Source organism: Mus caroli, unplaced genomic scaffold (genome assembly GCF_978045245.1).
Source record: "Mus caroli unplaced genomic scaffold, Mus_caroli_1 scaffold_20, whole genome shotgun sequence".
Taxonomy (NCBI): domain Eukaryota; kingdom Metazoa; phylum Chordata; class Mammalia; order Rodentia; family Muridae; genus Mus; species Mus caroli.
In genome coordinates, this window is record NW_028227275.1 from 1,802,836 (window position 1) to 1,828,342 (window position 25,507).

A 25,507-nucleotide genomic window follows, 5' to 3' on the forward strand; every position below is an offset into this window, starting at 1 on the left:
ACAGGGATGAACACTGACACTTAGCCAGCCATTACCTTCTCTTCAGTCCTGGACCCCATGGTAGGATGCAAACCAGAGTTAGGGTAGGTCTTCCTACAACAGTTTAGGCATTCACCCTCCCTTGAAGATATGCTCAGAAATTTGCCCAGTAGATCATTCTATAGTTCATCAAGTTGAAGATTAATGTTATCTATCACATTTGACCTCTGACACACACACACACCCCCAGTGTCTCCTCACCTTGCCAGACAGCTTCATGTCCTTAAAGACTACATCACACAGATATTGCAAAAGGGAAAAGGGAGACTCATGTGGGAACAGAAATGCTCTCAGGTCAGCATCAGCTCTGAGAGGGCTAGAGATAAGACACCAAGTCTCTCCACCAAACTGTCATATGAGCACTTTCTGTGTGCAAAGTCCTTAGTAGATTGTGGGGACATGGGTGGGAACCAAAGAAACCTCCAACTTATGAACCAGTATGTGGAGAATAAATATCTTAGGAGGACAGTACCTTCTGATGTCCCGTCTTTAGACCTGTGCCCTTTGTGGGCCACCAGAGAATTGGCCTGGCCAGGTATGTCTCCAAATGTCAAGGAGACCCAGAAACAGCACTGAGTGAGGATTCAGAGCCGGAAGTCACTCCAGAGTGTGTCAAGAGACTCCACAGTGATTTTTGGTCAATCTCAAATAAAAGCAACTTGCATCTGTGAGCTGAAGGGTGTGTTTATCCAGAAGAAATGCAGTTGTGGCAGGTGTAGAAGCCGTTCCAACTGATTTTTGCCTTCAACCATGTGACCAGGCAAAAGTGATCCCTCTCCAAATACTCAGTTTCCCTTTCTACAAAATGGGAATAATAGCAATTGCAAGGGTGATTGCATTTCTCTCTGAGGGAAATACCAAAGATAACTAAAGTTATTTTCAGAAAAGTCAAGTATGAGACACGTTGGAACATAAGTGAATGGTGGTGTTATTTGGGAGAGATATGTCCTCTTATTTCCACCTGAGGACCAACAGTGAGGTATGTGAGGAGTTCCAGGAACAGTGCTGCTGTCTGGGCCCTGGGCCTCCTTAAGTGGAGTGGATGTCTCAGTAGGAAGAATAGATGCTTGGTGGAGCCCAGAAACCTGAGCATCAGGAGACCCAGCTCTGGGTCTTCTCTTCTCTTCTGAGAAGTCACTCTCCTTTTGTCATGTGTGTAATGTTTTTATTATAAAAACAATATACGAGGGGCTGGAGATGCAGTGTGGTTGGTAGAGTTCTTGCCTGGCATTCATGAAGCCCCAGACTAGATTTTTTGCATCAGACAAGCTGGTCGTAGAGGTGAATGCCTGTAAGCCAGCATTTAGGAGGTAGAGACAGGAAGATTGGTAGTTCAAGGTCATCCTTGACTTGCATGGTGAGGTTGAAACCAGCCTGGGCTACATGAGACCCATTCTCAACAATAGCAACAGCAAAACGTTTATACGATCAGAAAAAATATGGCGGAAGAACCAGAAGTCAGACTGAAGTTAACTCTCCCATCCTGCTACTGTTGACAACTATGTATATTCGTTAGATAGACAGACAGACCACACACACACACACACACACACACAGACACACACAGTCGGCAGAAATTGGAACTATAGTGAACATAAATGTTCTGTTCTGGTTTTGTTTGATCACTGCCATGCTTAGCGCTGCTCTCTATTTCCTTTATAGGAAGCTCTCTTCTGTCTTTCCAACCCTTCCTTGGGATTGATGGCCTTTGTTTTGTTTCGATCTTTGTTTTGCTTTGTGTTTTTGTGATAACTGGAAATAAACTCTGGGTCTTGGCTCCTGACGGTCTTTTTATTCTAAACATTCAAATTGCAGTTTTAATTTACTGATTGATTGATTGATAGTAGAAACATGAGTTATTACACTCCACCATGTGAGTCCCAGGGATGGAACTCAAGCAGCCAGACTAGGCAGCAAGTACATTGCCCTGTTGAGACATCTTGCCAGCCCGTGTAGTCTTTTTCTTAGTTTTAAAGGTGCTTTATATGGGGGTAGGGAGATAGTTCAGTGACTAAGAGTGCTTGATGTTTCCAGAAGATCTCAGCTCAGCTTCCTGTACTCACAACCTCATAGGCTGATCACTCCACTTGCAATCCAGCTTCAGGGCTCTGGAGGAAGCTCCATACATGTGGCAGGCACACACACATGCGCGCGCACACACACGCACACGCACACGCACACACACACAGTGGCAAAGAGACATAAATGTAAACCAAGAAACATTTTATATGGCCAGGAATGATAGTACACAGCTATAATCCCAGCACTTGGGAGGCAAGTGGATCTCTGTGAGCTTGAGACCAACCTGGTCTACACAGTAAATTCCCGATCAGCCAGAGCGACACAGTGAGACCCTGTTTCAAAATTAAAATAAAAATGGTTTTCATATAAGGAGACTCTTCTCCTAACATTGTCACAAAGGCTGAATTTCCCCTAGATTGTCTCACAAGCAAAAGTGTTTTCCTGCTGTGGAGTCTGAGATCTGTCTTTCTTCTACCCTCAGTCTTGGGTGCTGGATATATTTTATCCCTTAGCCCTCCTCTGCACATTTTATATTCTTAACCAATGTGTTCACCTTTAATGAACTTGGATTTTTTTTCTGTGAAGGTGTCATGAAGCAAAAAATACTTTTTTTCTTCAAACAAGTAAACAGTTATTCCAACACCATGCTGGTACCAGCTAACCTTTTTCTGTTGTAGGAAACAACCTCTACCTCGTTCTAGGTGTTATATTTTATAGTATTGGCCTGCTGGGTTTTATCCTACATTACATTTTATGTTGTTTCACTTTGTAACATACTTTTAAAAATCAACTAGAACAATTTCACCTCATTTTTCTTTTTTTAAAAAAAATTGTGTCTGTTCTTATGTATCTATTCTCTGAGATAATTTTTAGAATCAATCTGCCAGTTACTTTAGTTTTAAACTATACTACGATTGTGTAAATTGTATAAAATAATTTGGGGAAAGCTTGTAGCCTTTACCATGGTCAAGCATCCCAACCAGAAACATTTAGATTTTGATACATTCATTCTTTGGTTCTGACTGGGTCTTGGATATTTGAGGCATGAAAGAGTCATCTTTTCAGTCCTGATGGTGTCTGATGCTTTTGTTTTGTTCTAGTGAATGGAATGGTTTTCCATTCTATATTTCTAAGTTGTTCATCCTAATATAAAAAAAAAAAAAAAAAAAAAACTAGCTTGTATCCAGGGACCCTGTGTGAATTCTCCAAGTGCTGCTTACGAATTAACCATCCCTAACTCTCACGTGTTTCTCTTAATAGTGCCTTCATTTGTTACTAAACTGTATCTTGTGTAGGAAATGAAACATGCAGGAGAAAGGAAGTGCAACCTGTAAAATCCCGAAAAACCCCATGCTTCAGAAACACCCCCTGAAAATCTGGATGACCTCCCTCATCATATTTGATTTCAGTTAAAAAGGGAATTTTAGCCAGGCAGTGACAGAGCATGCCTTTAATCCCAGCACTCAAGAGTCCTAGGCAGGTCTCCGAGTTGAAGTCTAGCCTGGTCTACAGAGTGAGTTCCAGGACAGCCAGGGCTACACAGAGAACCCCTGTCTGGAAAAACCAAGAGGCAAAGACAGAGAAAAAAAAATATATATATATATACAAATGGGTTAGGGTTAGGTTATACATGTGCAACATACATAGTTTTCAAAGAGCAACATAATACACACAATATTTTGTCACCCACATCTCCCACTTTGCATATTGTAAATCTTTCTCTGCTTTATTCTTAATATTATTTTTTCACAAACTCTGTATTAAGCATCTATGTTTATCTAGGCAATTCCCTGATGTCCGACATTTAGATTGGACCATCTTTTAACACTGTCAATAATTACATAGTGAACATTTGTCTCTCTTCATAAATGATTGCTTTACAAGAAGTTTCTAAAAGTGAGATTTCTGGAACGTAAGGCATCCAGCAATCTTGGGCATTTATGACAAATTGACAAATAGCCCTTGAGAAAGACTGGAAGCATTTCTTCTTCCACCTCTACTTTCTAATGTGGATTTTTTTTTCCCATTAGATTCTGATTTCTTCCAGTAGCAGGGTTTCCATCTGCCATCAACTATGTTCTTGCCATCCATGGCCTGAAATAAACTCCAGAGCCCTAACTTCTCAACCTCAGGACTGTTTCATGAAGAGATGGATCCTAAGGTTGAGCTAAAATGGTTAACTTAGTCTCGATCTTGGCTTGCAGCAAAAGGTGTCTGAGCCCCAGGGAAATGTAAATCACTCCAGGATAGTTATGTATAAGTACCATAAGATCCGTCTGAGCTTTAAGGAAAATAAATAAATAAATGAACAGACAAATAAATAAATAAATAAATAAATAAATAACGCCCCTTCCTTGTCCATTTCATCAGGGAAAGAGGTGTCATATTTCTCTTGTCAGGTGTTCTCTTGGCAACAAACATGCCTCACTGACTGAGAAATGCTCCCAGTGAGGAAGCGACTACAGACACATCTGCATTGACAAGTTGAGACTTACATCCTTCTATGGTGTTTTTGCTCTTTTGAAAATGTTAATAAAAAGTTAATGTGGAAAAAAACACAACTTTTTCCAAATATGTGTACCAGTGGGCCCGAGGCAACTCATACTTTCTTATAAAATAAAGTAGGTCACTCACATCAATCATATTGTCTTAGCACATTTTTTCCAAATTAGGAATTCTCCATCCATCATCCCACAGCCTGGCATCCCGTTTCCAAACATTTCCTTTTAATATGCTCTTTAACATGATAAGCAAATCTAATAGAATACATTAGTGTCACTTGCCAGTGATGGAGTGTTTCCTCCCGCTGCTGTCCTCCATGAGTTTGGGGAAGCTTTTTTATGAGCTCTATCCCTGACAGCCATCAGTTGTTGAAAATATGACAGTAGTCCCCAGGCTAACCAAGGCCACATTTGAGATGGTAGCCTTAGAAAGATTGCCAGCAGTTCTATCTCACCAACTCATGTGCCGTTGATGTAGAAACTCAAAAGATGCGTGTGTGTCTCCAAGTAATGGGTCCAGGCTCTGTACACGAGAGGAGTGTTTACATCTAGCCTGTGGCTTCAGTGATGCTCATTTCTCAGGCTTCCTGTTCAAGCCTGCAGAGCATTTCCAAGTTCTCTAGATAGTGCAGAAATAAAAGACTCTCGGCTTTAGGTGTGCACAGTGCTCTAGAACTTGTTGCCACCTTTTCCAAGTGGCTTTGAACCCTGTGTGAAAGGCAAGCTTTGATTATAACCAAGCTGAGATAAATGGAAATTCAAGTTCTTATATATGACAACATTTACCTGGCAAAACCAGATCTTTGTTTCCACTTAAATCTCTGGTTCTCCAACTCATGTGTTCAGTGTTAGCAATTGAATTTTTAGAGGAATTTTCTTTGGACTGAGTTTTGGAATAAAACACTCAGGCAAGTTGGGAAGGAAAGATGTGTGCATAGAAAATCTTGGAATTTCATTGTCTTGGGTTCTTGTCCACTCAACAGGGAAATATCTGAATGAAGCAGGGCAAGAGCTGGTTTTGTTTTTTTTGTTTGTTTGTTTTTTGTTTTTTTTTTTTTTCTGAGTGTGTAGAATGGTGTGTTCCTGAAGACACCAGATTAGATGCCTACCCTCGGACCTAGGAGGATGTTCCATCGGTAAAGTGCTTGTCTTGTAAGTATGAAGACCTGCACTCATCCCCAGAACCCATATAGAGAGCCCAAGTTCCAGAGCTGTAAAACAGGGACAGTCTGATGCCTGGGTCCTGCTAACTAGCCACCCTAGTCTACTTCTCAAGGTCTAAAGAGACACCATACCTCAAACTACAAGGTGAGGCCAGAGAAATGGCTCAATGGGTAAGAGTGCTTGCTACCAAGCATTGTGATCCAAATTCATCCTCGGAACCTACATGATGGAAGAGAGAACCGATTCCTACAAGCAGTTCTCTGTCCTTCACATATGTACAGTGGCACTTGTTTCTCTCTCTCTCTCTCTCTCTCTCTCTCTCTCTCTCTCTCTCTCTGTGTGTGTGTGTGTGTGTGTGTGTGTGTGTCTCCCTCTCTCTCTCTGTCTCTCTCTCTCTTGCACACACACACACACAGAGACAGAGACAGACACAGACACAGAGAGAGAATGCCTGATCCAGTAACCATCAAAAGACTTGAGGTTCTGAGTTTGTGTGTCCTAGTCAACAGCATCAACAAAAAGGACTGCATGTTGGGAACCCAGAAATGAGACAAGTGTCTGTCCTTAAAAAGTCTGAAAATCCTGAGGACCAATGGCAGGCAGCTGCACAAAGAGGCACAAGTGGGAAGCAGAAGAACAAAGCCCACAAGAACCCCAGATGATCTAAGGTGCAAAGCTGGTCAGCAGTGTCTCCCTTCATGTCTTTTCAACACACATACCTGCAATGGGAAAACTGTCAGAGCCATGTTGGTGCTTGTAAATCCTGAATCTTCTGTTTTATGCTTGCCCCCCCCCTTACACTAGGGGAATGCAGTTGCAATGTGTGTCCCCTGCTGTGGTTCAGAGCACAGTCACAGAAATTTCATAGAGCATAAGGAAGGAGTCTCCTGTTTAAGGGCTTCTCAATGAGTGGTGCAGTTCGCAGAGGTTGTTACTTTTCCCTCTGGCATCAGAAGGGGTGAGGAGTGCAGGCCATCAGGTGCTCTGATGGCTTATTTGTTAGACAAATATTTATTGAGCAACTTGTATCTACTCCACAATGCCCTGGTGTTAGGAGACCAGGCAGACAGATACAATGTTGGGGGCTCCACCTCCCTAGAGTTCACCTTCTAGAGGGAAGCAGGTTGATGGATACAATGTTGGAGACTTCACCTTTGAAGAGTTCACTTTCTGGTGGGAAGACATGAAGTGAAGAAGAGGGTGTCAGAGACTTACAGGAAATAAAAGAATCAAGCAGAGCTGTACGACAGCAGAAGGAAGAAGTATGCACCACAGAAGGTGGAGAAGGAAGGGTTCCAGCCAGACCTATAACAGGGGACAGAGGCCCTAGACAAGGGTCTGGCAAGTGTAAACGCAGGGTGATTCGGAAGATGCCCTGGAGATGGAGGGGAAGAACCACAGCAGCTGAGGCTGGAAGTGGCCCAACACAATTTGGGGTTTGGGGGACAATAAAGAGCCACTGTGAGCTATAAGTATTGGGGTCCCCAATGAGAGCCTTTCTTAGCCACCATCTGCTCTGACCTCATCAGCACCAGCCTCTCTGCAAAGTCAAAGCAAGTGTTCTGAGAGCATCAGCTTTTATTTCTACAGCAATCTTTGTACCCAACCACCATAGCGTTTTTAATAACAAACTGGCAGAGAGTCAGACATCTGTACTTGAAAAAAAAAAAGCCAGGCCAAGTATTTCTAAATGTTTTATATTTACTTGTAACTTTAGAATAACCACGAGGTTGCTTTCTACATAATCGGAACCATTCTCATTAGGGTCCCACAGACCTCGTCCTCCGTGGGTTTGGGTGGTGGTTTTCATTATGGCGGTGACATTGATCTGACAGGAGTGAATCTCTCCTTGAACATTTGTGGAAAAAATGGGGAAGAAGTTGAGAGGAGCCAAAGCAAGCTAGGAAAATGAGAACTCAGGAAAGATAACCATCAGCTTGGCACTGGGGTAGCATCGAAGGGGTCCAGGCTTTGAAGTCCAGCAAAGCTAGGCTGGCAGTACAATGCAGGGAGGCAACCTTGGGGGAGTCACTTGACATCTCTGAGCTTCAGGTCACTCCCTGGCCCTACTTCTTGGAATTGTGTTGAGGTCTAAGAAGGGTATCACCAGAGAAGGGTCTGAGCCAATTTTGTTCCATGATGGCAACCTCCAAAATTACTGTCTCCATTAAATTGTATCTTGGTTTGTCTGCAAGATCTAATGGGTAAAAGACAAGACTCCCAGTTAACCTGGAATTTTGGATTGTAACCTAACCCTAACCCTGATTTGGCATAGCCATGTCCTGTTTAGTACTTAGAATACACTTGGGGTTATAAAAATATGTATGCATACTTATCAAAAATTTAGATTTGACCAGGCACTTTGTTTGGAAACCTTTTTCTAAAAGTTTAATCATCAAAAGAACATCAGTCAGGAGTGGCTTTTGAGAGCTGGCCCAAGCCAGCTGGCTCAAGCACAGGCATGAGCCAAGCCTCTGTGTCAGGAACACGTTAAAGCACTGACCGAATTCGCAGAATGGTCCTGACTCTGAGTAGAGGCACTGGAAAGATGGAGCCAGAAAGCAGCTCAAAGAACTTGTAGTAATCCCATCTGATATGCTTTGTAGACACACCACACGTAGGCAAATGACCCAAGATCCTCAGCCTAATCAGATTGCTCCAGAATAAACCTGGAACCCAGAAAGAGGAGAGGTCTCAATCTGTCATCCTCTCTGGCCAATGGGAAGCCAGGTCTGTGAGTCCAGGCTGTGAATCTTTCCAAACAACACAAACTTCAGGGTTATTTACCACCTACTTATTTTATGCCCTATCAGAAAAGGAGGTTAAATTCCCAAGTGCAGCGTCCACTCTTAATCTTCCTCCTGGCCCATGGACGGATGATGGTGGGTCTGGGAGTTGGGCATGGCTCGGCACAAGCCGAGAGAAGCCACCGAGGAAGGAAGGGAAAGTCAGGCCTAGTCCCTGATCACATCCCTGCAAGCTGTGAGAGACTCCTGAGGACTTCCCAGGAGACTTGGAAGAATCTTGACATCAAGAAGAGCAGCTAGCCAGTAAATTCCTACTTACTTCATTTTCTAAGACTTCCGAATGTGTTTTGAATTTTCTCTAAATTAAGATAATCATGAAAGGTTAAGATATTTCGACAGAGTGCCACCTGATCCGAGGGCTTGGGTTGTATGCCTAATTAGTTCCCGAGCATACGGCTCAGAATCTCATATAAAAACAGGGTAATGACTTGAGGTATATTCGGGAATTAGATGGGGCAATGTTAAAAGGACATTCACATCCATCTCAAAGCCTTGAACCTGCCCTTGATCTGGGCTGGGAGCTTTAGCTGACATCTGTTTCAAAGAGATAAAAGAAAGAAAGAAAGAAAGAAAGAAAGAGAGAGAGAGAGAGAGAGAGAGAGAGAGAGAGAGAGAGAGAGAGAGAGAGAAAGAAAGAAAGAAAGAAAGAAAGAAAGAAAGAAAGAAAGAAAGAAAGAAAGAAAGAAAGAAAGAAAGAGGAAGGAAGGAAGGAAGGAAGGAAGGAAGGAAGGAAGGAAGGAAGGAAGGAAGGAAGGAAGGAAGGAAGGAAGGAAGGAAGGAAAGGAAGGGAAGGAAGGAAGGAAGGAAGGAAGGAAGGAAGGAAGGAAGGAAGGAAGGAAGGAAGGAAAAGAAAAGAAAAAAGGAAGAAAAAGAAACAAAGAAAAAGAAAAGCCAGTGCCATTATGATAAAACTCCATCAGGCCTTAAAATACTTTGAATTCAGCACAGCTGCAGGAATGTGTGGCCTGGGAATAGGAGTTGGGGACAGTAAAGAGGAGCTCATGCCAGGATACACAGATGCCCTTAGAATTGCTGAGGAAATAGCTCTCACTGTGTCCAAGGAGGGAGCTATTGGGTCACAAATGTCCCACTGCCTTTTGTTCCCATCACCCCACCATGTATACCTGTGTGGCACTTGATCCCTGTCAGAGACCCTGCTCCTGTGGGATCCCAACCCCCACATCCCACTCAGGAGGCTCCAGGAGGAGCGCCATGCTGCATGGACTCTCCATGGTCTCTAGGCTCTGCCCTAGCTGCAGGGAGCACATACTAACCTCCTGTCCATCCTTAATGTACTGAATACACATTTTTTTTTAAAGTAAACATTTGGTCTGCACATGACAGGACCCAGATAAGGCCCCTCCCTAGCTGCCTTCTCCATTTTTGTACTGAAACCCCTCTCCTCTAGGCACTCTAGAGCTACTCTGTTTGTAATATCGGCCACAATATTGAAAATGGATGGCCAGGAACCAGGCATATAGCTCAGTTGATAGTGTTTAGCATCCACAAAGCCCTGGGTCCTGGATTCTTTCCCCAGCACACAGCACTTGCATAAACCTGCTGTGGTGGTGTGTGTCTGTAATCTCAGAACTCAGGAGGTAGTTACAAGATGATCATGAGTTCAAGGTCATGTTTGGTTACTTAGAAATTTTGAGTTTTAGGCTAAACTGGGCTACATAAGATCTTCTCTCTCTCTCTCTCTCTCTCTCTCTCTCTCTCTCTCTCTCTCTCTCTCACACACACACACACACACACACACACACACACACACAGAGGGTAGGGGAGAGAGAACCTGGTATCTCCCATCTCAGGTCTTTAAAGAGACCTCAGAGGACGCTGCCTGTGCCCTCACACCTATAGTATGAGGCCATTCATCCATCTATTCCTCCCATTCTTTGGCTAAGGGCTCCTCAGCACCTGTTGGCTGGGTTTATGGTACATGGGATACAGAACAGCTCCAGTGAGATTGGGGTTTGAAAGCAGACCCGGGAAGCCGTACCTGAGAGGTGGGATACATCACGACATGTATTTACTAATTCCAGAAGAGCCAATGAGGCAGCTTGTTAGCACTCAGTATGTGCCCAGCTCTGAATGGAATACTGATATGGACAATGGTGCCTCAGGGTGACGAGGTCCTCCAGGAGAATGAAAGATATAAACCAAACGCTGAAGAAAGGAAGCCACAATGTGGTCCAAAACTAACAAGTTGCTGTACAGCTTACAACCATCTACCACTCACCTACTCATCGGGACCTCAAGCATCCTTGGCAGGTAAGGCAGGTACAGTCTGGTTTTATTTGTCTTTTATAAATAGGAAAATTTTAAATGCCACAGCTGAGATGCAGTACGGCTCACATTTGAACTTGGGCTCAGAATTCCCAAGTTTTCGGGAATCTGAGACTTTAGATATGGGTCAGATTACAGAGGGTCTTAAAATTGAAGGAAGGGAACAGGGAGAGCCAGGGCAGAGAGAGATTGTGGAATGGGAATGGCATGGACAGGAAGCTGGGGTAAGCAGTGATTCCTCGGAGATCATCAGAGCTAAACTGGGCCGGGGGCCAGGGGAAGAAGGAAAGATGAATGTAAAAAAGGGGAGGTAGAGACCTGTGGTGCAGAAAGCAGGAAAGAGCTTCCCAGACCCACTGCAGCTGCGCATCTAGATGGTTGCTGGCGATCTTCCAAAGCAGCTTCCAAAACAGCCCCAGCTCAGGTCAAACTCACGGAGCAGGGAGCTCTTACACATGTGTTGTCATAGGCCCTCTGACAATCCAATGGCAAAGCTGTTCTTACCGCTGCCATCTTTAAGATGGGCAAACTGAGGCACCAAGAGGTCCACAGGTTTAGCTGTGCCCTCTTTGGCAGGAAACAGCTATAGCTGGAAAGTGAGCAGACTCCTACCCAATCCTGAATTCCTGCCCACTGTCTGCAGTGGCTCCATCATTGCGCGACTCAGAAAGCCACGGAGGAGGTTTTCACTGACCAGAAGAATGCACCTACATAGATTTCCTATTGTACAACCCCCCCCCCCCCCATTCAGCCCAAAGTTACCTTTCTCCTTTGTTCCCTCCTGGGGACCTCAGAGGGCTCCTGCTGCCACAGAGAAGCAGGCAGGAGGTCAGATCCGAGCTGTGATAGAGCCAGGGAGTGAAACCTTGTGAGCTGGGGACCCATCCTGGGGCAACGCAGCAGGAGACCTCCAATCTGGGCCAAGCCAAATGGGATGAAGATCAAAGGCAGTAGGGGGTGTAGGCGGGTGGCTCCAACAAGGAACAGAAGTGGGCAGGGTCCGCTGAGACTGCTTCCATATCATTACTTGGCTGTGTGGATGGACAGGCCTCTTTGAAAGTCTATGATACTCCAACCTGGATTGCATGGCACTGTCCTGGTCCCACAGGCCTGCCATGATTCTCCCCACCCCAGGGCTGGGAATATAAGGATTGGGAAGGGTTCTGTGAGTATATACCCTCCCTCACCCAGGCCACTGCTGCTTTGCAGCTTCTTGGGATTCAGACCACAGCCACAGTCTCTGGGATTGCTACTCTATGTCCTGGATGGTACGTGGATCCTGCATGGTGCGATATGTGGCCCTGAACATATTACTGCTCTCACTGTAGGTCTTCCAAAAGTCTTCAGACATGCTCAGTGAAGACGCTTTATATTCCTACCCAAGTCAATAAAATCGTGGGGCAGGAACACATCCTGAGAAGCAGGACGCAGCCCTAGCTAAAGCACTGTCTAGGGAACTCAATATTCCATCCAAAGTACACAGACAGCAACATACACTGAGAAATGCAAGATGGGGTGCATTGCTTCAGCCCCCCTCCTGCGGTCCTAAAGAAAGATGGGCTGATCTATGTTCTTGCAGAGCACTAACCTGGCCAGTCTAAGTCAAGAATCCCTATTGCAGGACACATAAATTGCTCCTAGTTGCTAAGTTCTATTATTAGTGGAAGAAGGTCCATTGTGTGTTCCATCTATCCTATATACTGTCTCCAGTGGTGAGTGTGGACTTCTTCTGTCTAGCAGATAACTGACCCAGTACCAGTCTCAAGTCTTGGCAGAGGTTGTATCTAAAGGTATACTAGAAATAAGGGGGTCTCCTCTTCCAGAGAATGTGTTCAGTTACGTTGCACGCACACGCACACACTCATGTATTTCAAGAGCTGTCTAAGGAACAAGCACACTTAGTATGCTCTGGTTCTCTATTACAGAAATCCAAGTTGTGTTGCTAGACTGTCACTTGGGCATCCGTAGTCATCACAAGAGAGTGAGAGACGCCATCCTGTCCAGCTGGTTTCATCTCAGAGCATCACAAAGGACGAGGGTACCAGGTGGAACAAGTATCCTCGTTTAGAGTGCCCACACTCATCACTATTCCAATATGCATGTCTTAGTTAGGGTTTTGCTGCTGTGAACAGACATCATGACCAAGGCAACTCTTATAAAGGACAATATTTAATTGGGGCTGGCTTACAGGTTCAGAGGTTCAGCCCAGTATCATCAAGGTGGGAGCATGGCAGCATCCAGGCAGGCATGGTGCAGGAGGAGCTGAGAGTTCTACATCTTCATCTGAAGGCTGCTAGGAGAATACTGGCTTCCAGGCAGCTAGGATGAGGGTCTTAAAGCCCAAACCCACAGTGACACACCTATCCCAACAGGGCCACACCTTCTAATAGTGCCACTCCCTGGGCTGAGCACATACAAACCATCACAACACATGCCACAATCTTCAGCAATCCTAAAGACCTGGATGGTACTCCTTGGGTAGAAGGCCAACACTGGTTCCTTCTGGAGACCCCTGAAGGGTACTGGTACAAACCTCTCTCCTAGCTTCTGGCAGTTGGTGTTGCTCCTTGGCTTACGACAACACGGGTCTAAGCTCTGCCTTCGTTTTTACATGGTGTTTTTCTCCCTGTGTCTCTGTTTCCAGATTTCCCTACACTGAGAAGGGATATCCTAATAATCCCTTACTAACTTGAACATGTCTCCATGAGCACTATTTCCAAGCCAGGACTCATCCATCAGCACAGGCGAATCTGGAGTAAGAGAGATGTTGGAGACCCAGTCCCATGTAGAGGATCAATAAGTGTAGGGTACGAATGGCAAGCTGTCTCTCTAGCCAGTGTGCTGCCAGCTTCTTATCCACAATCCTTGGAACAGAAGCAGCAGGTCCAGTGTGTAGGAGATATCCTTCAAAATGTCCAGTCTAGCTGGGCAGTGATGGCACACGCCTTTAGACCCAGCACTTGGGAGGCAGAGGCAGGCAGATTTCTGAGTTCAAGGCCAGCCTGGTCTATAGAGTGAGTTCCAGGATGGCCAGGGCTATACAGAGAAACTCTTGCCTCAGAAAACAACTACAACAACAACAACAGCAACAACAACAACAACAAAATGTCCAGTCTGGCTCACTTGGCTGGTGATAAGTAGTTGTCATAAGCTAAGGTCCTTTGCTTGGAGGCTCTTCAGAGACGCCTCCCACCACCACCATCACCACCTTCTTGTTTCATAGCTGACAACAAGGAAGTCCTAAGAGATAATCTCCTTAAGTTGTACCATTGATGAGTGACTGACAGAGTCAGATGCAGGGTCAGCCCTTCATTCAGCCCAATGTCCTGCAAACATGGACCTAATAATCTCTAAAAGCAACTATGGGAGGTTTACTGGAATCAGGGAAACTTTAGTTCCCCTGCCACCAGCCACTGAAAACACTTCAGGTTATTTAAAGAGAATAATGGTGTTATTATTTGACACAAATATGTTCACAGCCCCGTGGGAGGTGTGAATAAAGGCGTCTTCGGAGAAGTGCAAATATGTTTTCATCGTCACACAGGACCTAAGCTGATCCAATGGAGGTGAGCTGCGAACGTTACAGCTTCAGGAGTAACCTCCAGTGACTCTTTTCATTTCCAATCAGATCGTCTCCAGGGCCTGTGACACGCCATGCTCTAAATGCTGCACATGCCTTATCTCATTCCTTCTCCCAACAACCCTTTGATAGAGGAAGTCCTTTCTAATCTACCCAGAGGGAATCTGAGTCTAAGTTGGGTTCACTGGTATATTTTGTGTGTGTGTGTGTGTTTTTTTTTTTTCTCACTAGACCTCTGGGTGGGACAAGCGCTCTTCTGTCTCATGGTGCCATGGTCCCTTATTACTATAGCTGTGCTTGCTTCAAAGATAGGGAATCACTTCATAAAGTAGCTGCACTGAGATATCCTCATATTGTATCAGTTATGCATTTAAAGTTTGTGTAAAAACCTTCGATTGTCAGCTTAACTGGATTTGTATTCTTTAGGAGACATACTTCTGGGTGTGTCTGTGAGGATGTTCCAGAGAGGTTTAACTGAGGATGGAAGATGTGCTCCGTATATGGGTGGCACCATTCCATGAACTAGTGTCCTAGACTGGATGAAAAGGAAGAAGGAGGAAGCTGCCTGAGCCATCATTCATCTCTGAATATGTGAACAGTGGCCTCATTCCTCCCCATATATTTTCTGATGTGACAGACTGTGTCCCTCCAAACTGAGAGCCACATGATAGCCTGTATCCCTTCAAACTGTGAGCCATGTGACAGATTGTATTCCTTCAAACTGTGAGCCAAGCAAACCAGTCTTCCTTCCTTATGTTGCCAGGTGTTTTCCCTCAGCAATGAAAAAAAATAGCACAAGGTGAAAGTCAGTGGTTAACATACATGGATGCATGCAACCTTCACCACAGCCAATCCATGAACGTGCCCATCAGCTTAAGGGAAAGTCCGTGCCCCATAATGATCATTTCCTCCATCAACCCAAAGCAACCACTATTCTTTTTTTTTTCTTTTATCTTTATGGAATTACCTATTCTACACATTCCATATAAACAAAAGCATACATATGACAGTTTGTGTCTGCCCTCTTCCAATCTCATAAACATTGCAGAATGTATCCATACATTACTGGGTAAATAACATTTCACTATATGGATAAGCCACATTAGGAATGATGTTTTAGAAAACAATTCTCTTGAAATACAGATCAATGTCTTTATTCAGCAAATGATGTGTGATTAACAGAAACCTGTTAAGGAATGTGATTTAGGCCCATAAATGCTTCATTTCTCAAGTCCCTAGCAGTGCTGGGTTGTTTGTTTGGTTTTTTTGTTTGTTTGGTTTTTTTGTTTTGTTTGTTTGTTTGTTTTTTGCTTTTATCAAGAAGCTGTGGTGGACTTTAGTAAAATTTTGTTAGTAAAGTTTTCTAGTTTTGTTGATATGAGGTGGAAATCCAGAATATTAACAGGACTGAAGAATCTTTCCAAGACTCCTCAAAAATCACAGAAATAGGAACTAAGGAGAGATCTAAGTAAGTAAACGCCTAGCAATGAATCTCCAGAGCTCACACACATTTGTAATTCCAGCCTTGGGAAGGCAGAGGTAGGCTGATCTCTGGGCTCACTCCACAGAAAGTTTCCAAGTTCCAGGCCAATGAGAAGCCATATCTCAAACAACAAAAAGTCAGATGGAGCCTGAAGTATTACACCTGCATAAATTTATACACAAAAAAGCAGCAGAAACAGACAGGAGCAGATGGGTCAACCAATCCAGGAGCTGAAAGGCAAGTTCTAGACTCTAACTTTTCTCTTAGACTCAACAAACAGACTCACTAAACAGGGAATTGAAAATGCCCTTAAGGGGCTGGAGAGATGGCTTAGTGGTTAAGAGCATTGACTGATCTTCCAGAAGTCCTGAGTTCAAATCCCAGCAACCACATGGTGGCTCACAACCAGCTGTACTGAGATCTGATGCCTTCATCTGGTGTGTCTGAAGACAGCTACAGTGTACTTACATTAAATAAATAAATCCTTGTTGAAGGGAGGAAGGGAGGAAGGGAGGAAGGGAGGAAGGGAGGAAGGGAGGAAGGGAGGAAGGGAGGAAGGGAGGAAGGGAGGAAGGGAGGAAGGGAGGAAGGGAGGAAGGGAGGAAGGGAGGAAGGGAGGAAGGGAGGGAAAAGAAAGGAAATACCCTTAATATCAAACTATGATAGCCTCCCATCAAAATCTGCCATGTTTCAGACCCACCCTCAGTTCCTGGGGCCAGAGCCTTGGATTAAGGTTTGTTTGTTTTACATAAAGGTTGTTTTCAATTAATCAGGCATTCAATAGAGCTGGAGAACTATTCCCTTCCTGCCCCACTAGACCCATCTTGGGCTGAGAAGCAGCCTAGGGAACCAGAAGAAGGGGATTATAGAGGGAATTCTTGACCTGGAAACTTGAAACATGTCCTCCATTCACAGAACCCTGGGGTCCTTTCCCCAGGGAAACTCCACCAAGCAGAAATATCTAAAGCTAGGCAGGGGGAGGCATACCTTAAGCTGGTGGAGTCCTGGTTGCCTTTGATCCAGGAATTTCCTGTGGTCCCACAAGTGAGAGTGAGGAGTGTCTACTTAATAATCAAAGTTTCCAGACAGAAATTTTCCACTTCTTTCTAGTATCTTAGACTTCGTGTTGTAGTGTTGCAGGTTCAAGCCACCCCACCCCACCCTGATTTGATCCTCTGCAGTCAGTCTCTCAGGAGGCACCTTCTATCTGTCTGTAAGTCAGTGAGATTCTACTGCAGAAACAGAGGGTCAGGGAAATACGGAGATTTATAACCCTCTGTGCCTGTCTTGGACCAGCCTGGCTGGTATGAATAGGAAAGGTCCTGGGTGGGAAAGCCAGAGAGGCTAGGCTTAGGTATAGCTTCCTAGCTGGTCTGTATCTGTTTTCTTACTTCTGGGCTATTTACCCCTCTCCAGAGTGAAACATTCAGTTAGAAGACACTCACATGCTGACTTTGATTCATTAGTTAAGGCTGTCTAGAGGGTGTGCTGAGTAGATTTTGATCTGGGATCAATTAGCCATGTCTGCACTGTGCAAAGGAGCAGGATACCCCATCTCTCCACACACAGCCACTCTGGACAGTACTCTCCAAAGGTCTCTTGGGCTTAGACATCCTGCAATCTTATAATTTCTCTTACCTTTGTTCTTTTCCTTGTCTTCTCTGAGAATCTATTTTGAAGCTGTTTCCATCCACCAGTGACAGTGGTCTACAGTGGACTGTATGAACCTAGAGGCGTGTAAGAGTGAGTCTGTGATATGTAAATTGGAGACAGCCCAGGCTAGAGGAGGCTGGCTATCCTAGAGATGAGAAGTCACTATGAAAGGCTAGTCAACATAGAACTGAATCTCACAGAATAAAGCAGCTAACATGAGTAAGGCGATCACATCAAGCTATTCACCATGAGACAAACACATGCTATTGCCTTCATCTGCCTAGATAGATCATGAAGGGTTGAGAAAGTAAACTCTGTCTTTAATAAAAACAGAAGAACAAAAATAAAGGCTTTCATAAGCCAATAAGGCACTTGTTGTATAAGCACAAGAACCTATGTTGGAGCCCTAAAACTTACATAAAAAATGTCAGGTGTGGTACCATGTGGTGGCATGAATCCCAGTGCCGAGGAGACAAAGACAAACAGATCCCTGGAGTATGCTGGCCAGCTTGCCTAGTCAAATCAGTTAGTTCCACACTAAGTAAGAGACTCTATTTCAAAAACAAGGAGGCTAGCACCTGAGGAAGGATACCAGCAGTTGATCTCTGGCCTCTACATGTGGACATATACATACACCAACATGTGAATATACCTGTGCATACACACATTTACAACTAAAAAAAAAGTGTCAAGAAAGACCTGGGATGTAGCACAGTGGTTGGAAGAATAGGAAAAGCAAAGAGGAATTTCAAGCGAAGGCAGACTAGGCAGGTATAGTGCCTCTGTGAATGACTAAGAGGCTTATCTAGTTTCTCGCTTGAGGGGTCCTTGAGACCCTGTGATGTCCCTGTCCTAGGGGCTTGGGGAGTACCTGGCACTAAGTGATCCTACTTCCTCAAAACAACCCAGCATCCCAGCGTTCTTCACTCTGAGTCCTCGGGGGCACCAGCCTGGGCCTGTGGATTGTTCAGAAATGGGCCCTCCCATCAGCAGGGCAATGGCTCGCTCTCTTACCACGGAGGCTCTGCACTCACCAGTTCCAATAACACGATTAGTCATTTTTCATTCCTGAGATATCTGCCCATGGTTGTGTGTGTGTGTGCATGTGTGAGGGTGTCTGTGCCTTTTGTGGAGGGGAAAATCCATATTCTCTCTCTTCTGCCCGAATTAATCAAATAAATCTTCTGTAAGAAGCTGCTAAATGAGTCACAGATGGCTCTGCCCTTTTACAGGTTACAGAAAGCACCCGTTACAGTCTTTTTAATTTATCAGAGGGAAAAAGATGCCCTCCTGTGCCCCTTCCCTCTCACAGTAATAATCAGAACCAGCCTATTTTCCAAGGGTCCGAGACTCATTTTCAAAAAAAAAAAAAAAAAATGTGTATCAATAGATGTAACAGTGGGAAGACTATTTTCCAAGTTCCAGCCTCCAGCACGGCAAAGGTGCCCTGGCTGGGGAGAGCGTTTATAAAACCACATTTAATAAAAGAGAGTGTTATATTAAGTGTGTTTGCTAGTGTATTTCAGCATATGGTTTCCATATCAGGCGGAAAGATGGCAAACACATGCCTTTTTACCTTCTTTCGGAACTTTCTGAGAGGCGTCCTCTCTGATGGGTGGTAGGATGGGGGGTTTTAGTGTTTTGAATTTGGGGGTTTTTGTTTTGTTTTGTTTGTTTGTTTTTTGGGTGTGAACTGTTTTGTTTGGTTGTACGACTCAAGCTCATGTGAAAAAGCACAAGGGACATTCAGCAAATGTGTGGAAACTCTCTTTCTACGTATGTAATTAGCGAAGGGAGTTGCCTAGCTGGCTTTCTGCAGAGGTCCTTACATCCTTCCTGAAGGAGCTGGCTAACTTGACACTGGGAATCTACTCAGTTTCATGGAGCTCCTGGCTTTTAAATGTGAGCTTACCAAAAGAGTACAAGCTCTGAGGATGGCTGCTTAGCTTTGTGTCCTCAAAGGTTTCTGCAGACCAACCACCGTTATCTCTATTTGTCTGCTCAGAGACCTTGTTTGGCCCTGGAATTTTTTTTTTCCGAGTTGAATACATATGTGTGGGTGTATTTGGCCTGTGTGCAGGTCAGAGGTCAATGCCAAGTGTCTTCGCCTAGAACTCTCTACCTTATTTTTTTGAGACAGGATCTCTCACTGAAACTAGAATTCATTGCTTGTACTAAACTGGCTGGCCAATGAGCCCCCAGGATCTGCCTGTCTCTTCACCCACCAACACCAGGATTATGAACACATGCTTCATTTTTTATGTGAGTTCTAGGGATTTGAACTCACATTTTTGTGTCTATAGAGCCAGAGCTTTTACCTACCTTGATATCTACAGTACTGGGGATTTTATCAGCTAGGATCCTGTAGTCAGAAGCATTTGGGTACAACCCTGTAAGTATGGGATGCCTGGAAAGGCAACCTCCTTAACCTACCACCATTAAATATTCTAACAAATTCTCAATTCTAGGATGATCAGAGAGGCCAAGAGACAATATCATATAGGAAAAGGGGTGGGGGGGGGTCACTGTATGCAAGCTGATTTGCCCACCCCCTCCCTACTGACCTGAGCAGATCTGCCTGCGCCAGCTATAAATCTACTGGTACCATTTCTTTTTCGTCACTTTCCTAATCCTGTGCCCTTGGTTTCATGTGCTGTAATTATTAACATCTGCTTTCTGAGCCCAGCTCGCATGGAGTTTGCAAAGGCAGTTCTGAGCCCAGAACAATAGTGACAGCTGTTTCATTTAGCCTAGGGCCAGTACTTCCTGTTCAGTCTACATCTGCCCTTCTGTGTCCAATTTCGGTTTCGGGATTTTTGTGTTTTGTTTTCTATTTTTTTTCCCTTCATCTGACCTTACTATATGTTTAAGAAGAATTTCTAGCTTAGCACTGTAGCTAGGATTTCTAGCACATATGCGTATTCTGTTAGCAACAGCCAGAGAAAGAGAGAGAGAGAGAGAGAGAGAGAGAGAGAGAGAGAGAGAGAGAGAGAGAGAGAGAGAGAGCTGAGAAGTCCCAGACTGTCCCCAGCAGCTAAGAGGGTAGAGGGAAGGGGTAGAATGAAGAATTGGCTTGGACCATAGTAGTTACCCTGAAAAGATTCCTAAGCCCTGAAAGTTAGGTACAGGAAAGATGCGCTTAGTCAGTCTGTCCTCCACTACAGGCTCATCTCCTTGGCTTCTTTGATGAGGGACTCACCCAACCATTCCTTCAAGGAAGACGTTCAGGGGTTGCCTCTCACATGCAGCTAGCTTGGCCATGCTTAACCTACAACATAGTGTCATGTAGAGGGCATCCACCCAGCATGCCTCTCTCCACATCAGTGTGGAACCTCTCTACACCTTAGCTCTTCTCTGCTCCCTTTTTAAGTTTTATCTTTTAAATTATGTATGTGTGTGTGTTGGGGGGGGGGTGTCCATATGAGACCAGGTGCGTGATAAGGACCAAGGACTGTGCCTTCCCTGGAGCTGGGATTACAGGTGGTTGTGAGTCTCCTAACATGGGTGCTGGGAACAGAAATTAGGTCCTCTGCAAGAGCAGTATGTGATCTCAAAACAGAACTGTCTCTCCAGCTCCCCTTCTCTGACCTTCTAAGTGGCCCTGGACCCCATTCTCATGTAGGTAGAGTGAAGCAACTCAGGGAGACCCTGAAGTTCAGTTCTTATGTCTGAGGTCTGAGGCCCGCTTTTTTATGGTGGCTTCTGCCGACTAGTTGACAGCTGTCGCCCAGCAGCGCCAAGAACTTGATGAGTGTTTTCATTTGACTTGAACTGGAAGTAGCCGTGAGACCTGATTCAGGCTGTCCTAGGGCCCTTTCTAAGCACTGGAATCCAAAATGCAAATTGTAGGCTCTGAGTGAAGCCGGCCAGGGCTCCTCCATCTTCTGCCCAAGAGCCTGCTCTGTGATGGGCATGCCAGGCCACGCCCACCGTACGAGTCCCTGCCCCCGACTCCCCTAACTCCCGACTCCGTTCTCTTTCTCACTCACTCCTTTTCTTCTTAAAGTTAATTGCAACTTTTTTTCTCAGCTCCCTGATCTGGATAAGCCACATCTCATTAGAAAAAGATTTAGCCAGAGCCAAAGCAGGCTGGAGAAGGAATCCCTAATCAACAGAGAAAAGATTTGGGTGTAATTGCTCTCTCCCACCATTCTCGCCCCCCTCCCTCTTCCAATCTTTTTCTGCTCATTAATCTGAAAAGAAAGTCCCGCTAATGTCTGTGTTCAAGTATCTGCTGCAACAGCAAGCAAATCCAGGAGCTTGGGGACGGGGTGAGGGGTGTCGCACAGAGAGTTGTGGCGGTGGGTTAGGGTACATGAGTGAAATGGTTTGAGGGGCTGTTGAAGCATTTGGCTTGGGAAAGTATACGTATATCGGTGAAATGCTGCGGTTGTTGGGATGTTATGAGTGGTTGTTGGTATGGGGGTATGAAGTCCTGATAATTGGGTATCTAAAAGAAGCTCTTTACGTTGTGTGTGTGTGTGTGTTATAGTAGTTAGTTCTGTGGGCATGAAGGACTCTGACTATTGGTTGTATATATGAAGGCTTTGTATTATTGGGCAGTGAGTGAGTGTGTGTGTGTGTGTGTGTGTGTGTGTGTGTGTGTTATAATGGTTAGTTCTGTAGGCATGAAGGACTCTGACTATTGGTTGTATATATGAAGGGTTTGCATTATTGGGCAGTGTGTGTGTGTATGTGTGTGTGTGTTGCCCTTTGGTTATCCGTGTGGGTGTTTGAAGTATTCTGATAATTGGATATATAAGTGTGAAACCCTTTGTTTTATTGGTGTGTGTGTGTGACATTTCCTTTATTGGATATTTTGTATTATCTAACTCATGGCCCCTTTTTTGTTTTCCCAATGTTTGAGTATATTCTGGAAGGTGCCTAGATGTTGACACAGGGGAACTGAACTAAGGTGCAATCCATTTCATAGGTAGGAGCCCTGATCTTCTACCACCCAGCAATGAACTAGCACCAGATTTTTTTTTTTATGTTCTCCCTTCAAATTTTGTAATTTTCCCCCAAATGACAAATTATCAGTGGTTAGGAGAAAGTTAGATATTCAAATTTTGTTTGTTTTTGTTTTTGTTTTTAATAGAAAAGGTAGTGTGTGCTCAAAATGAAGGGGGAAAGGCAGAGATACCTCCTGGTTAAAATGTGACTACAAAGGGGCCGAATCGCTTTCCTCCGCACCGGGAACCAGATTTCTTCCCCGGATCTCCTTCCTGGTGCCTCTTACCTGTAACCTTCTCACTGAGGGTGCTGTGTGTTGGTGCTTATCACAGATTACCCCCAAACTTGTCTTTTTTACATAATCACGCCACTCAGAGGTTGTTCTTCCTAAGCACAGATCTACATCCATGCTCGGCTCTGATTTTAACACATAAACTGAGCTAACTGAGAGAAATAACATAGTACCCCTTTTCTGGGCAAGCAGGGTGATGGGGAACCAGTTCTACCCAGTGTAACATAACCAGGGTATCCTGGCATGATACTGAGCCTCACCCTTCAGCCAGTGCTCAGAAAAAAAACCAAGGAATCACATTCCCATTCATAGTTGAAGATACTGAGGCAAAGAGAGATACTGGCCAGATCCACATGGTTCACAACAGAACACAAACCCAGGCAGTCTGACAGCAGAACTCTCAACAAAGGAAGGGCCTTCAAGAAGCTAGGGATGAAGAAATGGTGGATGAGTTTCTGAAGCCCCCAGGTATACTACAGTGTTCACAAGCCCCAAAGCTGTGCCAAGCCACCTGCACAGTAGACATATGTCATACGGTCTCATCCAGACTTATGGGCCTTTCCTCATTGATGACATCTTGCTCCAGTTCTATGGGCTTGACCTTGGCTCACTCCAGGAGTCCTAGGGATGGCTGCTTTCCAGGAGAACCCAAGTTCCCACCTCTTGTCCCACCCAGGTAGATGAAGCCAGGTTTGAGACTCTATATGATTCCAAAAACATGGCCCATTAATAATTACAGACTGTCTCCCTAATAACTATCAAATGGTAACAATAGCCACACCACTCCAGCCTTGGAGTTCTCTGGAGTACACTGAGGCAAGCTCCCAAGCTCAAGGGCAAAGCCAGTATTTAGTGTCTCACAGTGGCCAGGATCCTGGCTCTGGGATCCTCTAGGACCAAGCCCACCTCAGGGAGAGCAGGTTTCAGTAACTGTCCCTTCTCAGCTCACTGTGCTTATTAAAATCATTGCTCCTACAGCAGGACAGAAGACACGGAGGAATATCTACAGAGAATGTGAAGTCCCAGAAAGATTATGAAAGGTCGTTGGTGTCCTGCTGGGAGCAAGGAAAAGTGAGAACAAGACTGACCAGCTGGATAGTTGACACTGGCCACAAGAGGCCATGGAACGACTGAGCTAGAGGTCAACTGGGGCCTGTAAGGGCAGAGGGCACTAAATTCTGAAGACAGTGTGATAAACGAAATCATAAGGAGCTTGACCATTCACCAGACCTTAGAACGAGAGTCTGAAGATGCAACATGAGATAAAGACCAAGAATGGTCAAGAATGGTCCACACTGAGTACTTTGACCACCTGTTCTAAGTTTCTTGTCGATTCGTTTATTTATCTAGAAATGGGGCCTCGCTCTGTAGCCTGGCTGCATCTTTATGTGAATAGTGTTGTCTGAGCACAGACACTGGCTAACAGCGGAGGAAGGTGAGAGTCCTGGGGGTCACAGAGGGCAGTCTACAAATCAAAACATACAAGAAAAAAATCTGCAAATGGTTGCCTTTGTGACAGGGTGCAGGGATAAGCTCTCCCAGGTACAGACTGGGAATGAAGCTTCGGTTTCTTTTGTAGAGGATGACCTTGAATTTGACTCCTCCTACACCCCCCCCCCCCAGGGCCTGGGTTACAAACACACACCATCGTACTCAGACTCTGGAATAGAGGAAGGAAAAAGAAAAGCCTTTGAGTGGACCTGACACTAACCAAGATGTGAAGTCATAAGGTTTGTTCTTGCACACTCTCCTCAAGCAGGCTACAGGTGTCAGGCTCTCTGTGAGAACTTGGGAAGTTCCCATCCACTCTCTAGCACTCAGGTTCTCCATCCGTCAGAGGCTGAGCTAGACTACACACTCTCTCAATTGTGCAGGATCCATAGTGACTCCTCTCAGTAGATGACTCCTTCTCACATGACTGTGGGTGAGCTTCACAGATGGCGGGGTCTTTTGGTGAGGGGAAACCTCTCTCACGCCACCTTTAAACAGTGGTTCTCTATCTTCCTAATGCATCAACCCTTTAATATAGTTCCTCATGTTATGATGACCCCCCCAATCATAAAATTATCTTTCTTCTGGCATGAATCATAGTGCAAATATTTTTGGAAATAGAGGTTTAACAAAGAGGCCTCGACCTACAGGTTGAAAACTACTGCTTTCAGAGTTGTCACTCTGGAAATTCATGAGAAAATGCCACTGACATGCTGTGTGTGTGTGTGTGTGTGTGTGTGTGTGTGTGTGTGTGTCACACAAGAAGCACTCAATAAATGCTGGCTTGGTTCATCATCCAAGCGGTAATGCTGGCCAGCTGACTGGCCAGTTCTGGGTCAACAGATTCAAGTGTTCTAGCAATGCCTACTTTGAAGCCCCACCCCAACTCCCAACCAGACACCCTCAAATGCTGAATTTGATCTAAGGTGGCTTCACCTTGAACTTAGTTTTTGAAGGTTTTGTTACTGATGCAACTCAAATCCCTGATTGAATGGGTCACAGAAACACCCGGAAAGAAGGCCGACTGACCCGGGGTGGGTGTCGGCCTGGTTCTTGTAATGTCATTCGCTGGAGTCTAGTCAGAATAAGACTAGAGACTTTACAGTCAGGGTTAGGGACTAAGTTCTTTCCCTAGATAGTAGCCAGTAGGGGACACTTTCTGTCCTTTGGAGGAGTGACAACAGATCCTCTCTGCTGGCCTTCTCCACCCCCTCCTCCTACCGTGGGAGACTGGCT

General features: G+C 44.9%; 1 long non-coding RNA gene across 5 annotated transcripts in view; it reads left to right on the forward strand.

Moving 5' to 3' along the window:
- LOC147000109 (uncharacterized) overlaps positions 1 to 24,823 on the forward strand; it is a 40,216-nt gene extending 15,393 nt beyond the window's left edge. The window contains exons 3-5 of one of the 5 annotated variants that reach the window (XR_015046221.1): positions 10,576 to 10,804; positions 12,745 to 14,385; positions 23,759 to 24,823. This is a non-coding gene — a long non-coding RNA (uncharacterized LOC147000109). Of the gene's footprint in view, positions 1 to 10,575; positions 10,805 to 12,028; positions 12,088 to 12,744; positions 16,376 to 23,758 lie in introns of those variants that run through there. The other 4 variants (XR_015046223.1, XR_015046220.1, XR_015046219.1 and 1 more) reach the window with 4 other exon arrangements.
- Positions 24,824 to 25,507: the final 684 nt, after the last annotated feature.